The following is a 17233-nucleotide window of genomic DNA, read 5'->3' on the forward strand; positions in this document are numbered from 1 at the left end:
AAACAAAGAAATATTAAGCTCTTTTTTTTTTTTTTTTGTAAATTTTGATACCCTTTAGATCATAATTGCTCTTTATTTCATAAATTACGGTTCATATTTTTAATTGTATAATTTCTGCATGCCATCTTACCAGATTTAAATTGATGATCTATAACCCGGAAAAAAAAAAAAAAAAACCCTAATTGGAATCGCCGAAGTCCCGAAGAGTTTGGATTATGGACTTTGTACTGTATCACAATTGTATATTCATTATATGCTAACAGAAAACAAGTTCTCGTGCTTCTTTAAGTACATAACATTTAACAGTTTGTGACGTTTATCTGTTTATTTTTAACTACTAGTTAATTTTTAGTGCTTTCCTATCATTCTTTTCTCACTCATGCTTTTCATGGCAGAATGTAAATGAGATAGTAAGCATCTAGTCAGATTGAGGTAGAAAGAAGTACTACTTAAGCAAGAGTTTTGGAAGTTAGTGTTAGAGTGTGCAGTCTATTCTAACCCATGTTGTGCCATGATTATTAGCGATTTGATTCTGAGGCATTGAGCGCTCCTAGCCATTTGGCTTGTCTCATCAGTTTTTTACAAACCAGAGCCCTTCCTGCCCGTTAAATTTTTCTGTGAGCCGTTGGGCTAATCTACCACATTTGGATTTGTTCAACATTACGTATTTCTGTTAAGGCAGAAGTGCTTGTCTTGTTGGGTAATTGTTAATTTCGTGTTCGAATAAAAGGGCATTTACACCTCTGTTCTGACTTTGTTTTTCTGCAGCTTAAGATAAGAGGACTATTCCTCTGCAGTCTTTCTAGAGTTCACCATTATATGTTCCCAAAGAAAGTGAGACTCTATAATTTTAAGCACATTAATTTGAAAAAAAAAAAAAAAACCTTACATTTTCTCAATATATATATATATATATATAATAAAAAATAATAATTTATTTCCTAAACAGTATTGATTAATTGATTATATTATCTCCTAAGTTTAATTAAAGTAGAATTATTTTTAAAGTGTGAATCCATACCGGCAAGTCATATTTTGAAAGATGTTTTGAAGTAATTTGAAAGTAAAATGTTAATAATGTTTTAACGGGAACTGGAGTTAAATCATCATGAAAAATAAAATTTCAATTGTAAAAGGAAAAATTAAAACATGTAATCATTGTCATTGATCGGAAATTAGTTGACTTTTCAAGGGGAACAAACCAACTCCCGCTCAATGAACAATAATTGATAAAAATACGTAAATACGAAAGTGTTTCGTCTTTACTCGAGCCATAAGTTGTATGTATGTATGTATGTATGCGTGTATATACGTACATATATGTGTGTATACATATTATATACATGTATAATAGTAAACACAAAGACATATATATGTGCACACATAACATTCCTGATCTTGCTTCTAGAGAATACCCATTAATATTTGCAGGATTAGGCATTTTTTACTGAATTTTCTCACAGGTTTAGAGTTTTGAGCATTATAAATCATTATTTTTTTTTTTAAATCTGATTTACAATTAAGTATCATATTCTCTCTCTCTCTCTCTTTTTTTTTTTTTTTTTTTTTTTTTTTTTTAAATTTGGAAGTTCATTTATTTTTTCTCAGAAGGAAGTAAACAATATCGTAGAAGAAATTTTAAGATAAAAATAATTTAGCAAATTTTGTAGATGGAGGAAAAAATTCTGCATAAGAAAGCATCAAACTAAAGAATTGAATTCTACATATTTTCCATTAAGAATATTTTACAGGGCACATATAGACACATAAATATTTATTAGAATACTGATTAATGTTCAGTTGGCAGCATAGGGCTGGAAAAGTCTTATAAAATATTTATTTGGTGACAATTATATACACAATAATTCATGAAACATAACAGCTTGTTTCAATAAAAAGGGAAATTAATGCCAATAATTGGCACAGCCAATTATGAATCAGTATTGACAGAAAGTTTTGCCACTTTATGGCAGAAGATTGAAAATGAAGCAAAAAGTAGCATCTGACATCAAAGATCACAATTTTTCTGATGTCATTAGTATGACCCACATGACCTCTGACATCATCATAAATTTTCGTAGGTTCTGTAACTTACTGACTTTGATTCTTGGTGGTTTTGTTATATATATATATATATTAGTTTTGATGAAAATCTTAAAACCATATTGCAAATTTCCATTATTTAAATTTCCATATTTTGTGATAAATTATCAATAATTTTAGGCAGTTGTTTTTTAGTTAACTTGTTCATATTTATTGTCAGGCACTTCCTTATGTTTGCATTTTTAATATTATTCCACTAATTCTGCCAGTTTATTTTTTTAATTCATTGTTCCATACTTAAATAATTTCAGTTAATTAAAATTTTTATTCTGATTCTTGAATTTCTTCAGGTTCTCCTTGCTAATAAAATCCAAGATCTTTCACTGTTAAATTTGCTTGTGCTGCTATTTAGAAATATGGCATTACTTTAATTTTTAAGTCTTTACAGCTTCAATGAATTTTAAGAACTATATCAATATTTCATTTTATTTTTGATTACAAAAATGTACACATAAAAATAAACACTTAAGAGGTGAAATACCTGCATATATAGACTCCCTCAGTTTCGGAGAAAATTACGATTTATTAATTTCAATTACTTTGAGCAGTTTAGATTATATCACTTTCTTTATAAATGCTGTGCATTTTGCCCTGTATAATCGTAAAATTCCAGCACAAAATGCAATTCAAATTTATTTATGCTGTTCATTTTTTGAAATGTATTTTTTATATTATTCCAAGGTAATATTTGAGAATTTTGCTTATGCTTTAAAACTCAATTGTGCTTCATTAAATCAGTATCATATTCCATTAGTTCACATTTTTATAGCTTGCAATAAGCTTTTGTCTTATTTGTTTTTATTCTTTTTAGCTTATTCTCAGAGACGCCTGTTTTATTCCAAGCATTTTGAAAGGTGATGCTGAAGTTGTTTCAAGCTACTCATAATTCCTGGGTCCATGACACTTAACCAACACCTGTTAGTTGACATGGACATTTAGCCAACATGGACAGTTAACTGACAAGACATTTAGCTGACAGAACATTCAGCCAACAGGAAGTTTAGTCAATATGGACACTTAGCTGACAGGACATCAAGCCGACACATACACTTAGCTGACAGGACATTAAGGCAACAAGGACATTTAGCCGACAAGGGCATTTACCCAACAGGACATTCAGCTGACAAAAACAGTTAGCTGAGAGGACATTTAATCGACACGGACACTTAGCTGACAGGACATTTAACCGACTGAACATTGAACTATAAAACATGTAAGTGACAAGTCATTTAAATTGACAGGACATTTAGCCGACAACAACATTTAGCCAAGACGTACCCAAAAATTATTTAAACTTACTATCAAAGTGCCTGCTGATTCTCTCAATGTTTAAAGAATTTTTTCTTGTTTTTCGATTCTTCGATGTGCATTTTTAGTTTTTGTGGAATTTAGCCTCTCAATATTTAAAGAATTTTTTCTTGTTTTTCGTTTCTTCAATGTGCATTTTTAGTTTTTGTGGAATTTAGCATAGTTTGATATATATCGTGTCATATGGTATATATAGGGCAAATTGAAAAAGTATTGAAATTTCCCATCAGGGAAAATGAATCGTTTGTTTGAAAGAAATAAAGAAATTTTGGAACTACTCTTATATGTGCCCTCAGGTCGCCAAATTTCTAGTCAAACATTTTTGGCGAGAAACTCTATGCCACCATATTACTACCTAAATTTTTGTCTACATTATGAATTTTAAGCCTAAAATATCTCCAAACCGCGGTTTTCGCACTTGCAAAAACCACATTTTGAAGACACAATTTCAGCTAAAAATCCTAAATAAAAACAAAAAATGGTACTTTTCCGTTTTGCCGGTGCAACCGATAATATCACCAGCAATGGTACAACCGATGCCAAACGAAATATTCTCGTTGGTAACCTTTTACTTTAAATTTTACATTTTCAAAACAAGTCGCAGCCATTTCTTATCACATTGATTGTTTCTTTCAATACTGGCATACAATGACATAGAATTTAGAATTTTTACCAGATAGTTAAATTTTATGCCCTAAGGCCATTCGCAGGCAGTAATTAAGTGAATTAGGATGCAATCACACCGCTCACCCGATGACGAAAATATAGAAAAGGCACAAAGTCAAGGGTTAAATTCATCAATTCTAATGATTAAACTTGAAATTAATGTAGATAATTACTGAGAGAATTAGATTTTTGTAGCATAGTTTACGTGAGATGAGATCACTTGGGGTCACATGATATGAACTGCCGAATCAGGATGTTGAACCATAAAACTTTAATAAATTCTCAGATTAATGTCTTTTTACAAATTTATTGTCTTTATTTATTGGCATTGTACAAAATTTTAAATGATATTAAGATGTTTATGCATTCAAAATAAAAAATTCTTAGAACTAACATTTGTCAACACTTTTTATGTGTATACTGTGCGTTTTCACCAATAAAGTCTACTTGGCAAGATTTGTGCCGGCGAAATGGAAAAGTACCCAAAAAATTTAGATAGCAAAAATGTAAAGTTTCTAACCAAAAATATTTGACAAGAATCCATGTACACAGTGATATGTTTTAATTAAAAAAAATATCTATGAATTGCACATTCTAGGCAGCGAAGGAATCTACGAACTACGCACACCTCGCCTTAATAAATTAGCAAAACAAAAAATTTGAAAGAATACCATGTACACAAACTTTTTTAAACTTAAAAAAAAAAAAAAAAAAAAAAAAAAATTACGAATTGCACAATCCAGGCATTGTGCACAAATCAACCACATAAACTAAACTAAATTACAAACAATACAAAAAACAACAATAACTACAGAAATTCATAGTAAAAAATCTGATAAGTACACCACATGACTTCCTTGTACGGAATATTAAATTATGTGCATTTTTTCTTGCATTTCATTTAAACTTATTGGATTGAATTAAATCTACTTCACCGACAGCGCATAAACCACAATAGAATAAATGCATTCTTTAAAATTCACTCTAGTATTTGTTTACCATAGCGACACTCTGGCGCTAGATTCACTTAACAGTATTATATTTCGTTCATATTATAACTCATAATGCACAAAATTTATATCATTTAAAGAATAGAATTATCTAATCGTTGCCACATGTTCTATTCAAATACTACAGTCAAAAGTCATTAATCCGGACTCATCGGGACAGCGGCGATTCCGGATTATCGATTTTTTCGGATTATGGATCATCAGTTTAAATCTGGTAAGATGGCATGCAGAAATTATAAAATTAAAAATATGAAACCGTAATTTATGAAATAAAGAACAATTATGATCTAAGGGTATCAAAATTTACAAAAAAAAAAAAAAAAAAAAAAGGTTAATATTTATTTCTTTACTTTATTAAACATTTCTTTCAATGTAAGTTGTTTAAATTGCTTCATTTTATGTGATAATACTTTAACTTTAATTCTATAAACAGACATAATTTCTTCTTCAGTTACAAAGTTCCACTGTTTAAGTCCTATAATTGCTGTGTCGAGAATACCGACTAATTTGTCAATCGAAATTTTTTCGTTTTCAATAACCTCTGTATCACTTTCTTCACTATCGGAAGCGAATTATAATGACGAGGAACTTGATTTAAATTATATCAAAGACGGAGTACATCGAGAAGAAATACTACATTTAGTAAGGAATTATAAGCCATATAAAATAAAAACATCTGCCCTGAAGATAAGGATAGTGCTGACAGGTCAACTTCCAATTCATTGCGCGCCGCGGCGTTTTCAACGTGAACAGGGTTGCCATACAACATGCAATCGTGCCAAAAACCAACGCAGAACACATATCACCACATTTGTTGATATTAGAAAGCCGAAATTTTGAGTATTATTTACCGAATTTCGATGGTGCATATATTTGTAATCTGTAAAAATATAGATACAATTCTTCTTTGCCTAATTATTTGCATATAATGTTATGTACTATGTATCTTCTTGGTGACCCTGGAAACTGCCTTTGGTCAGACAAGTATGTAAGCAAATTCGTGTAGAAATGTTTTCCAGCTGTTAAATGTCCTGTTGATTAAATGCTTAATAAAGAAAAATTTTCCAGCATTAAAAATGTGATGTAATAATGTCCTTTTCAATTAATGGGTAAATATCATCAGTACTTAAGATTGTTGCTACTGGCGAAAATCCTTTTTGGAATATTGCAGGATTTGCAATTAATGTCTTAATTTTGATGTGGAAGGATAATTTAACAGAATAGATATAGTCAAATGAAAATTTCGAAATAAATGCAGAGCCCTATGCTCGAGGGCTTACTGTCTGTAAAATATGGCCTAAAAAGGAATAACAAACATTGATAAAATTTCCTAATTCTAAAGGTATCGTTCCTAAGACTGGTATCATGGGCATCTACCATAACTGCGAAGAACAAATCGCAGCTCAAACTGAAAAAAATCAACGTAATTGAAGAATTTCCTGACAAAATGAAAAATAATTAACTGAAAAAAAATTAAATGATCTAAATAAAATAAATGAAAATTAAACAAATTAGAACGTATGTCCCTCCGATATTTATATCTTTCAGCAACGAAAAGATTCATTGATGAACTAGTGATTACATAAATAAGTAATGAATAATTATTACATTCTCATTTTTGTCATTTTTTCATTCTTAATTTTGAACACTACATTCTTATTTTTTGTCACAAATTTATCAAACTTAACTAAAGAAATTAGCCCGAAACCAAGCTTGTACTGCTAATTTGAAGTTTGTCTTTTGCAAGTGCTCAACTTTGTTTATTTTGAGAACATATTTTTTGCTGTTAAATTGCATGAATATTTTTAAATTCCCAAAACATATTGGGAAAAGTTAAAATAATTAATATAACTGATCATATTGAAAATACACCTCATGACTCGCAAAACATAACAAACAATATTAAATTAATTAACAATTATATTTTTAGCATCATTGAATTTTGATAAATACTCAAAATGCACGCTCACACCCCAATCCAAGTTGTTTAGTGGGTAGGATTTAAGAATAAAAGAAAGACTAAATGGAATTGGCTGTCAGTACCATTTTTAGAAATACAAAGAGTGAAAATTCAATGTTTACAAAAATTAATTTATTTTCGAATAAAATAAGAGACATTTAAATGACACTTTCTTCTAAGTTAACATTATGGAACACTCTAAATTAACTTTTCTAAGCAACGTTTCAAGCGAGAGACATGGTCAATAAAAATGATGTTACAGAACTGAGTATTTAATTCTAAGATTTTTAATTCCACAAAGATGAGACAATTTGTCTATCCTTAGTGTAAAAATAGCAGAATGAAGTGCCACTCTGTTACAGAGATATGAAAAAAAGAACAGATCGAAATATGTTAGTTGGCGGAACCTAGGATCTCATATGTTATATACACAAAATCTTTTTACCCTAAATAAAAATTATACAATAGCTCTCTCTCAATATTAACTTTTGAAATTGCATCTTAATGAAGAGACATGGTAGTAAAAATGGTTACAAGTGTGCATGCTTGATTACGACACTTCAACAGAGCTGCTAATTTTTGCATATGAGAATGAACTGCTTGACGAAAATGAGGTGACAAGAAGTCTAGCCTAAAATGCAACTATCATTTGAAAAGACAGGTTTTAGATTAAGTAAAATGGACACTCTACTTCATGACAGGGAAAGGAAATTTCAGTAGTCAGAGGAGAGGAACGATTTTATATGGAAAGAAATGTAGTGTGTGATCTGTTGAGCGAAACAGTAATGAAATGTGAAAAGCTAAAATATTACAAATTTGAAAGTGCTGGGATTAAATTAATGTTATTAAGTAAACAAATAAAAATTACTGATAATATGAAAGTGTTCAAAAGAATCCAGTTGACTGCGTGAAGAAGCTTCATGGATAATTATCACAGATTAAAATGTAATTAAGTAACCTATTATAAATAGCTAAAAGAATTTACTTCTTTCGAACAAATAATTAATTTTTCCTAACGGGAAATTTCAATGCCTTTTTCAGTTTGGCCGATTAATATACCAAACAACACAATATATATCAAACTATGCTAATTCCACAAGAATTAAAAAAACACATCAAAGAATCGAAAAATGAATTTTACTGATAGGTGTAAAAATGCTTTTAAATATTGGGAGAATCAGCAGGAAATTTGCAATTAATAGTAAGTTTAAATAATTATTGTGTATGTGTCAGCAAAACATCACTGTTAGCTAAATGTCCTGTGGATTAAAATGACTTGTCACTTACATGTCCTATAGCTAAATCTCCTGTCGGCTAACTGCCCTTGTTGGCAATTGGGTTGAATGAGCCGATTGTCATGGATTCACAATTTTTAAGCTGATCAGCTAACTACAGCTGATCTAGTGAGGTTGTCAAATGGTGGCTTGTCATTTTAATGACGCTAAAGCCCCATGGTTATGACCATTAGTCTTCATGATTAGTGTGTCTTTATACTATGGTTCTTTCTGGCTGTGCACTGCCTTTTATCTTCCCTGGAATTTTTGTGTAACATAGTTACATTTAAGATACAATAACACGCCGAACAAATATTAATTTAGAAGTCAAACAACAAAAATCAGCATTATATTTTCAAATTTTCACAGGACTAGTTTCGATGGTTTTACTGAACCATCATCCTCAGCTGCAAAAGTGCAAATGAACGAGATAAGATAAGAAAGCCTGGACAGGAGACAAACCACTGGCGTATTCTGTTGATGAAACCAGAACTAAAACATAATTTCTTTAAAGGCTGAAGGCAAAGATGGATTGGAATTAGGGTCGTTAAGTAGAACAGAAAGATTTTTTTGAATGTGAAATGCGTCTAGAAAATCCAGTTCACCAATGGAAGATGATTTTTCGAATAATTTTGGCAGCAGAAAAACTGTAAGTGTGATTTTCGGACCAACAATGTTGGACAACAGAAGACTTCTGTGTTTCCTTTTTTCTGGCATATGCCTCATGTTCCTTAACGTGAAATTTTAAGGCTCTCTTAGTTTGGCCAATGTAAATTAAGTCACATGGCAAGGAATCCTGTAAATACTCCAAGAATTCATATCCGGAATGGGGTCCTTGAGTATGGAACTCGGAATTTTATTGATGGGAGAATAAACGACCCGAAAGTTAAATTTCTGCAAAATACGTGCAACTTTATAGCTAATTGATGGAAAGAAGGGAATGACAACAGAATTTTTATAATCTCCTAAAACAAGAGCGTGCCTTTTGGTGTGTTGAGATGAGAATTTTTTAACTGCTTGATTAACCGTCATAAAAACACCCTTGCAGTTAAATTCGAAAAACTTCTTTTACAGTCTTCCAGTTCAAGTAGTTCAACAAATATTCCCATTGTAAACATTAAGCGAATAGTTAATATTTCTAATGTTAGTTTATCAGAAGAACAAGAGAGAATTCTAAAATATAGTTTTACTTTCTCACAAACCTCTAAACCCTCAATTCCAAAGATTTTGGCTCCTATCAAAATAGCTTTCAAGTTCAGTAAAGTTTCAGATTCACAAAAAGAAATTATTAGGCATCTTATCCCTCATAATGTGAAATTCAATAATAAACCTTTGAAACCAAATCTAACTGCGAGAGAAAGAGCTACAATGCGCAAAATTCATTCTAACCCGGATATTATCATTTCAAAGGCCGACAAAGGTAGCCAGATAGTCGTCATGGTAAACACTTAAACGAAGGACCATATAATCTGATCCCTAAAGATCCTTTACCTTTGGACCTGTCAAAAATAAAAACTGCGATCAAATCTTCACAAATCCTTTCAAGCAAATTAAAATATTCGCTTATCCCATCTTTTGCGAATTGTGCCAGATTATATGCTCTTCCCAAAATTTATAAAAGTGGTATTCCTTTCCACCCTATTGTATCAAATTTAGGTACTGCCTTGTATTTATTAGCTAAATACTTAGTTTCTAGATTTTCAACTCTATTAGACAATAACATTTACACCATAAAAAAATGTAATAGTTTGTAAAAACATTTCTCCTAGAAATTTACTCATGGTTTCTTTTGATGTAAAATCATTATTCACCAATGCTCCAGTGGAGGGTGCACTAAGATGTCTAGAAACCAGATTTCGTGAATTTCATTTCTCTTGCATTGAAATTGATGAGCTAATTTCTATCACTCAACACTGTTTGAAACAGACGCATTTTGTTTTCCAAAATAAATATTACAAGCAAACTGAGGGATTAGCCATGGAAAGACCCTCAGTCCCATTCTGGCCGATATCTACATGCATTATTATGATTCAAAATTGTTTGATATTGTTGCGTTTTTCTCTTCCTGACACCAGTTGTTAATGTTATTTTCTTCCTTCATGTTCGTACGGGGTTCGTAGATTTGGAGTGAATAACGACGACACTTGATGAAGTATCGAAACACACTTTATTTACCAGTATTTTCAGTACAGCTCCAAAACACGTTTTACAGTCGTCGACGAACTACTATAAACACGCTGACATGATCAGCGACACAGCCTTCAGGTTATCAGGCTATCACAGTGGAGACAGCTTCACGGCAAAGCACTAGAGTACAAATCTTGACTCTGCTTGGTCGTTCTCGGAACTCCACGTACTCTCAAGACTTTCCATGCGATGCACAGGAGTATAGCTCTCGACTCAGCACAGTCTAAACTAAGACAAAACTCGACGATGCACTAATTTGCAATGTACTAAGACTCTCTCGATGCACTCGATGACCAACTTGGCACTAGACTTTGAGATACTCGCTCAATGACTGACTATCAGCTCGCTAGACGACGCACACACACTTGATACTGACTATCTTGCACTCCAGATGAGGCACTCTGACTCGCCCTGTTGCCGAGGCTGAAACACTGTGGACCAGCAGGGTTTATATAGCTTTCGGCCTGTGTTAGAGAACATTCTGGGCTAAACTGGTACGAATTCGTTCCAGAAGCTTCTCCAACTGTCCACGGTATATTGCCAATTTTGTCGTCAAATGGGTTATTTTTAGCCAAATGTGGCAACCTCGCCCTCCTTGCTATTTTATGGGAAAATAAAACTGCTCTGTGGGGAAGCTATCTTACCGCGCCTGTACATTTCGTAACAATGCTTTAAACTTTCTGGTATGGTTCCGCTTCGTAGACGATACTTTTACCCTGTTTGAAGGTAATAAAGATGATCTAAATAAAGTTCTTTCAATGATGAATTCCATCAATCCTGCTATTCAGTTCACTTTTGAACTTGAGACTTGCAATTCTCTTCCATATCTCGACATTCTGGTCACACATAACACATCCAACTTCAGTATTACGGTTTACCGTAAACCTTCATCAGTTTGCTTTCCACCACACTTCAAATCATGTCATCTGAACAAAAATTAGCTTAATTTTATTCCTATGTTTTCTGTGCTCTTCAAGTTTGCTCCTCCAAACTATCCCTTGATGAAGAACTAAATTTAAAAGCAATAACTATTGACAGGGGCTTTTTACCCAACATTATTAATCAAACAGTTAAAAAATTCTCATCTCAATACACCAAAAGGCAAACTCTTGTTTTGGGAGATTATAAAAATTCTGTTGTCATTCCCTTCTTTCCATCAGTTAGCTATAAAGTTGCACATATTTTGCAGAAATTTAACTTCCAGATCATTTAGTCTCCCATCAATAAAATTCCGAGTTCCATACTCAAGGACCCCATTCCGGATATGAATTCCTGGGGTATTTACAGGATTCCTTGCCAGTGTGGTTTAATTTACATTGGCCAAACTAAGAGAACCTTAAAATTTTGCAGCTCAACAGTAGAATAAATGGAAGGCCGGAGACACAATTCAACGTATTTGCTGCAAGTGCCAGTCAGTTCGTGAAATATGGCTAGAAGAAATCACCTGGACAACCTCACACGTGGAAGAATGATCGGAAAGCTGGAGGAGAGGCGTACTGTCACCAGTGTAGCTGCAGAAATTGAAATCAACAAAAGTGACATTTCGCGTGCTTGGAAAGTGTTCCAAACCACAGGTACAGTTGTTAGAAAGGTTGCTGGTGGCTGCCCGAGGACGACAACTGCAGGGGGTACTGATATATCGTCCTGCAGGCGAAAAGAGTTCGACAGCAGCCAGCAAGTGCCATTGCTCAGCCAATGGGGCGACAAGTGTCGCGGTTTACTGTGGCCAGACGCCTTCACAAAGGGGCCTATTCGCCCACCATCCTGAACGCTGCCTCCCATTGAAAGCTGGCCAACGACACCACCGTTTACAGTGGTGCAGAGAGCACAAAAACTGGACGACTGATCAATGGAGTCGTGTCCTCTTTACGGATGAGAGTCGGTTCAGTACCAGAAGCGATTCTTAATGCGTTTTGATTTGGAGAGAGATCGGGACATGGTTTTATCCTAGTAACATCAAGGAAAGACACCGTAACGGTGGTCCTGGAGTTCATGTCTGGGGAGGCATTATGCTGAACGGGCGAACTGAGCTCCACGTTTTCAACAGAGGGTCTGTAACTGGGGATTGCTATTGTGAGGAGGTACTCCTTCCCCATGTGCGTCTGTTCCCAGGCACCATTGGCCCAGACTTAATTTTTATGGATGACAATGCACAGCCATTTCGGATTCTTGCCGTTCAGGAGCTACTGGAAAGTGATGATATCACTCGAATGGATTGGCCAGCGTACTCCCCAGATTTAAATCCCATCGAACATGTGTGGGATGCTTTGGGGAGATGCTTTGCAGCACGCTTACATCCTCCGGAGAACACCCAACAACTCAAACAGATGCTGATTGAGGAATGGGCACACCTACTGCAAGAAATGTTGCACCAGCTGGTTCTGAGTATGCGGAGAAAATGCGAAGCAACCATTGCAGTGAGGGGAGGGCATATCTCATATTAAGGAACATCTGCTTATTCTTCCTCTTGGATAGACAATCATGAGTCACGATACTATGCGTTCAATAAAGCTTGTTTTTGTTTGATTCGATACCGTATGCATTGTATTCCTTTTTCAGTTCCGATGCTTTCGTCATCCTTTACATACATAATACTCTCTTTCATTTCTGCATTTCATGTCTCTCAGTTGATTTCTCATAGAGTTATGGCAAAAAACCATGCTGTTGCTTTTGCACACCAGTGTATCTTCCTTTTTTCCTCCTTATATTGCAGATTTCAGTATAGATATGAACACATTTTTTCTACTATTTTTTATAAATCAAAATTTATTGTAATATAAATCACATATCAAAAATTATTTAACAGTTTTTTTTTCTTTTAATATGCAGTTATATATGCAGTCCAGACAATTGCAATTTTGAATTTTATCTTAATTTGGTTAAGGTATATTTAATGGCGCCCCTTGGATTATCGCGAAGTAGTTGTTTTATTTATAGTAACCTGAGTAGTGGAATGTTACGGAAACTCTATTATGATGTGATTGGTAGCGTGATTGCGATGAATTTGACTTATTTGTTGGATGTCAGTCAGGCAGTACGTCGCAGTGTTGTGTACTGTACATAGCAGATGGCTGCCAGTGGTAAAGTGTATGTTTGGTGATAGAGAACAAGAGAGCAAAAGGGTCCCCCCCCCAAAGTGGTTGACGACAAAAGAAAAGTAACTTTGTTGGATATAATTCAGCGGAATTATCAGTGTTCTATTTGTACGAAGGAAATGTGTATGGTCAAACGTAAAGATCGTTCAGATGGCTTTGAATGGGTTTCTTGCAAGAAAGGTTCAAATGCTCACCATACACAATGTTCTATTAGAAAGGGGACATGGTTCGAGGAAAACGTTTGGATGCTGTTAAGTAATTTTGCATGCCACACACTGAAGACATGGAAATTTCTAAATAAGGTAAGTAGATATTTCCTTTGTGTAGTGCTTAGATGGTATAATATGAATTTACGTTTTTATGTTATTTTCATTGTTTGATTTCAAATGTAGTTTATTGAGATTATATATTTTTTGTTTGGCTCTAGGGCAGAATTGGATGTTTCTTTGACTTTTTAGGTGAAAATAGATCGATATGCACATGGACAGAGCCAAGACAGTGTGCAATGCCGAGATTGTGCAATTATCTGATTTTTTTTAAAGTGAAAATAGGTCGATGTGTACATGGGTATCAAGTTTGTGCAATTCTTGTTAGTTTGGCTTATTTTTATGTGCCAAAAATCACCACTACACAAAGGCAAAATAACAAGTTAAAGAATTGCACAAACTAGGTGTCCATGTACTGCCCAAAATCGCCAAGAGGCACCCATAAAAATATTTGGTACTTTTCCGTTTTGCCGGCGCAAGCGATAAAGTCGCCAATAATGGTACAACCGATGCCAAACGGAATGTTCTCGCTGGTAACCTTTTACGCCTCATTTTCAAAACAAGTCGCAGCTTTTTCTTATCAGATTGATTGTTTCTTTCAATACTGGCATATCATTACATATAATTTTTATCAGATAGTTCAGTTTTATGTCTAAGGCAATTTTCGGTAATTAAGTCAATTAGGATGCAATCACAGCGTTTACCCGAAGCCGAAAATATAGAAAAGGTAATGTCAAGGGTTAAATTCATCAATTCTAATGAGAATGCATTAGCGAAGTAAAGCACTGCAGTTTTACATAATTTCTGAGTAAGTTATTCGTACGAAATTGAAATATTTCTTGCATTTAGACTTGTGTTCCAAATTAAGATTTAACATGAAATTAATGTAGATAATTACTGAGAGCATTAGATTTTTGTAGAGTAGTTTACGTGACATGAGATCGCTTGGAGTCACGTGATATGAACCGGCGAATCAAGATGTTGAACCATGAAAGCATAGTAAATTCTTAAATTAATGTCTTTTTACAAATTTGTCTTTATTTATTGGCTTTTTATAAAATTTTAAGCGATATTAAAATGTTTATGCCTTCTTTTTTAAAAAGAATTCTTAGAACTAACATTTTTAAAATATTTTTTATGTGTATACTGTATGTTGTCGCCAATAAAGTTTGCTTGGCGAGATTTGCGCCGGCAAAACGGAAAAGTACCAAATATTTTTACCCTAGATATGAATAATTTTTTTTATTATTTATTACTGATTTACTGCTTATTACAATTTCTTAATTTTGTAATAAACCGTTTTAGATTTTTGTTGCTACTGTTTCAAAAATGCGAGATACATAGCATGAAAAGTACTTACTATTCTCGATCCTATAATATGCATATTAATTACCATTATTTCAGGTAGATAAGCTGAGGCTTATATATGTTTAAAGGTTGTAAATTTAAGTCTCCAACATATCAGCCAGGGCAGCATATCTGAATGAATTTTATTTCTTCTCTGTCTTAGAACTTCACTTGTCTCAGTCGCTTGTCGCTTTACTGCAGCATTTTAGCCTAATACAAATATTTAGGTTGCACTAAGGCGCACCAAGTGTGATATTGCACGAAACTCGCTCAACTACTGTAGAGTACGCTCAGAGTAAAGATACCATAATTCATACACTTTCTGCTGAGCTTTGTCTGCCTTTTTTGATAACCATCTTTTTCTTAATGGCCACAGAAACTTTCATTTCATGAAGTCCTGTATCCATTCTTACATATAACTTCATTCATTAATTCTTACTGCTAACTTTATCATTTGTGCTTGTTCAATTTTTTAAATTATTATTTTTAGTATGACTCCTGTTGGGGGGGAAAAAAAAACAGTTACACATGCAACTGCTTTTAAGTCTTGAGGAGTAAAGAAAGAGATAGAAATTGGAAATTTGGCTGTGGCTAAAGAATTTCAAGTCGATGAGAGATGCATTTCATGGTGGAAATCAGAAGAATTAGGTATAATGCCTAACAATAAAAAGGTCTTGGTAGACTGGCATTAAAGCTCGGCCTGTTTTGGAAGACAATGTAGAGAAATGGGCTAAAGAGCAGAGAGAAAAAAAAAGAGTATCAGTGTCAACAGTTAGAATTTGATTTTGAGCAAGTGTAATCACTCATTAACCCTCAGCTGGAGGGTCTGGCATATGGTACAATTTTAGACGGGCAGTGTATGAAATACTCCAAGTTGTTTTTCAAGCCTTTGCTTCGTGTTTGAAATTATTTAATCTTATACATGGCATTAATAAGGTGATTCGTCATAGTAAAAATTATATAAGAAAAATAATAACAGAAAAAAAAAAAAGCAGTAAAGCTGGAAATTACGAATTTTTAATTAATTCAAAAAATGGAATGCACTGGAAATGTAATTTATAGAGTATTCTGTATTATTTTCTGTATGAAAATTATAAGATCATAAATCAAATTTACAAATTATAAATATTCCGTAAAGAAAAGTTCGATAAGTAATAAATTTCACAAATTAAAAAATTAAAAACCTTTTGCTACTTTAATCCTCTTCAGATTGTTCCTTTTCACTGCAGGGTTTTCAAAGTTGTACTGTCCTGCCCAGATAATTTTTGCAGGTAAACTTAGAACACTCAGAACATTTTATAATAGTGTAATTATTATTCATTCTGCTACATTCAGCGCAGCATCCTTTGATCTTTTTCGCAGGTGGTTCCTCGTTCCATTCGGCCATCTTGTCCGCTTCTGTTGTTACCAGGCTTCTAATAATAGCTTCGGAATGCGACAGGAGAAATGGCATTTTCAAAAGATTCTGAAGATGTGGTTTCATCAAAGATGTAGCTAGAGTTTTCAAAAATTATCTTCTAAACTTGATGGTTGCATCAGGTTTGGTGAAGTTCAAGAGCACTTGAGAATTTATGCCCATTACGTTTAGTACTGCAAAAAATAATGCCATTGTCCACCTCTTGGTTTTTCGGCCGACAGTTGAATTACTACAGTGTTGGTCTACGGTGTCAACTCCGCCTTTACATTTGTTATAATCCAGGATTATGTGAGCTTTATTCATTTTCTGGTCAATTTTGTAATCATCGTATAAAATACTGAGCAGTATTACACATTTTTTTTTTTTTTTTTTTTGTTGCATATGAAACAACTGTCATATCCTTTTGAAAACCAAACAGTGAATTGCCAACTTCTCTTGTGTTTGATGGCTGGAATTCATTTGGAATTTCATTTTTATTTATTTATTTTTTTTTTCAGCGTGCCCACAAGCTTTATACCTTTGGTAAGAAGATATTGAGCTAGCGGGTAGCTTGTATACCAATTATTGGTCGTCAGGTTACGGTTGGAACCTTCGTACGCA

The 17233-nt window shown here is 33.5% G+C and overlaps 1 protein-coding gene across 2 annotated transcripts in view; it reads right to left on the minus strand.

Moving 5' to 3' along the window:
* Rpn6 (regulatory particle non-ATPase 6) overlaps window positions 1-17233 on the minus strand; it is a 60054-nt gene that overhangs the window by 41877 nt on the left and 944 nt on the right. The gene's annotated exons all lie outside the window — the stretch shown is intronic.

The sequence above is a fragment of the Stegodyphus dumicola genome, chromosome 9 (assembly GCF_044657685.1).
Source record: "Stegodyphus dumicola isolate Sdum_Otavi_A_Nest chromosome 9, ASM4465768v1".
Taxonomy (NCBI): domain Eukaryota; kingdom Metazoa; phylum Arthropoda; class Arachnida; order Araneae; family Eresidae; genus Stegodyphus; species Stegodyphus dumicola.